General features: G+C 31.9%; 1 pseudogene; it reads right to left on the reverse strand.

Moving 5' to 3' along the window:
• Positions 1–1,011: 1,011 nt before the first annotated feature.
• LOC148952395 (vesicular integral-membrane protein VIP36 pseudogene) lies at positions 1,012–1,974 on the reverse strand (annotated as a pseudogene).
• Positions 1,975–2,317: the final 343 nt, after the last annotated feature.

Below are 2,317 nucleotides of genomic sequence, written 5' to 3' on the forward strand. Positions count from 1 at the left end.
CAATAAGACACTTTTTTAAAAGTACTAAAAAACTTTAGCATGAAAAGCCAGGGGGGCAACCCCCTTTATATATGTAGTAATTTCTGTTCGTTTTAGATTTAAATGAATCTACTGAAAAAATGTCCATTGTCAGTTTAATGTACATTTGCTGATATTTATTCCTAAAAATCTTAATTAATTTTTGATTTCTTAGTTATAAAAGTAAAAACATTAAAAAAAAAAAAAATCAGTAAGGCACAAATTATATTCTGGCTTTTAGAAAGCATAGGGTTTAGAACCCTGTTCACATTCATTTCTGCTTATTTTGATTTTGACTTATTTTTAATTTCTGTTTGTTTTGGGTTTCATTTATCTATTAATACTGATTTGTGGTAGTCGTTTGCTTGGTAGATTATTTGATTCTATTTTTGTTCATTTTTGGTTTAATGAAATTCTTTATTTTTTTTGAAAAACTTATTTTGTGCAAAAAGTTTTTTTGATTTATCTTAAGGAAAGGGGGAACAGACCCACAAGGAAAACAGGACATATTACCAACAATCAGATTTTTAGTTTGTGTTTTAATATCAATTAACATGGATTTGAAAATCCCTTATTCATTTCTTAACAGGTTACGTTTCACAGAGTACGGAAGATTCCAAAACGTAAAAAGCGAGACCACCTTTAGCCATCCTACTACGATTTAAATGTTTCATCTTATGCCCAGAGAGAATAATATACCCAGTTAATAATGGATTATTGTCCTATATGATATAGATTGATATTTTAGAAGACTGGAGGGTAATAAAATAATTTTAATTATGTGTTCAATTGAATATTGAACATACAAATATACAAAAATGTATGTTTTTATCTCAATTTTCTGCTGCAATGTGACAAAAGTTTTGAAATTAATATTAAGAAGTTCACTTTTGCTATTTTTGCTTCTTGGACTTCAAGATTAAAAAAAACAAACAAGAAAAATTTATAATATCAAAGTATAAAATCACAAACTAGTTTAAAATACAGATTATCCTAATAAAATCGCTTTGCTCTCTTTTTGTTCAAACTTTGGTAGTACCAAATCCCTCCAATACTGGTACAAATAACAAATAAAGCAATCAATAAATAAAAAATAAAAGTTATAAATTTTTGAAACGATGACGATGGTCTTATGTCCTCAGACGGGTCACGTGGAGTTTTGAAGAATTCTGTGGTTGGAAGTAAATCACTTCGATCTTCAAACTCTTGGCCTGGTATGTCCTTAGAGTAAAGCTTAAAAGAAATCAAGTCATGATTATCTGACAGGTCGCCTGTTACAGCTGAAATACCAAAATAATATCCAGTTGGAAGCCTTACACCTGGAACTTCAAGACATGGCTTCCAAGTATTTTTACCTTCCACATCAATGAAAACTTTAAGAACGTCATTTTCATAGTTAATAGCTAAAAAAGTGTCGTGTTTGAGATTCCGAATTTTAGTTTGACAGCCTGCCAACTGAAGATGAGTACCATCTTTGTCATGATCATATTTCTTTGAGCCATTGTTCAACATTGCAGATATATATGGCTGCCGGTAATCGTGAGGTCCATTCTGGTTGTTGTACGTGTCCACTGAAATGGATAGCCCTGTGAAATAGTCTTTTGATCCGAAAACTGGCCCACCTTCCATCCTATCTTTTGTGTACCAAATCATAAAACCATCGCCAAATAGATCTTTACTTTTACCGGTCACTTTGAACCGAACATGCGCTTCCCAGTTGTGCACCTTGCACGGGACTGAGTTCCAGATAGCACCGCTTTTCCTTTGCAGATCAGGGGTGAGTCTAATATAGTTATTAGTGACAACCGTACTTCCCATAAAATCCCAATATGGTACTGCTACTCCCAAGCCTTGATATGGCTTCACAAGTGAGTGTTCCCTCTTTAAAAAAACTTTTATGTTACTTTCAGCATGTGTTGAAATTGCAAATAGTAGGAGTAAGAGCAGAGAATTCATTGTTTAATTTGGATTCAGTTGACTTTTTCAACGATATTTTAGGCTCATCCTGAAATCAGCTTAGCATCAGTGGCAAATCACAACAATTGAAATTCTTCAAGAATTGATCTTTAAAAATCATTTGAGATTTAAAATCCCGATTCAATTGTTTAATATTTAAACATAATTTTGCACCAGTCAATTTACTACAGAAGTCAATTTTTTCTTGTAATTTATAATGCAAGGAATTCTCTGAAAGCCAATTTTGGACGACATTTCATCAAATATGGCGTCATTTCGGGGAATGAAATATAACACATATATCATACTACATAAAAAACAACAACAGATATTGCAGTTTTAT

Source organism: Artemia sp. Qi Xiang Cuo, chromosome 5, assembly GCF_049724085.1.
Source record: "Artemia sp. Qi Xiang Cuo chromosome 5, ASM4972408v1, whole genome shotgun sequence".
In the NCBI taxonomy this organism is placed as follows: Eukaryota; Metazoa; Arthropoda; class Branchiopoda; order Anostraca; family Artemiidae; genus Artemia; species Artemia sp. Qi Xiang Cuo.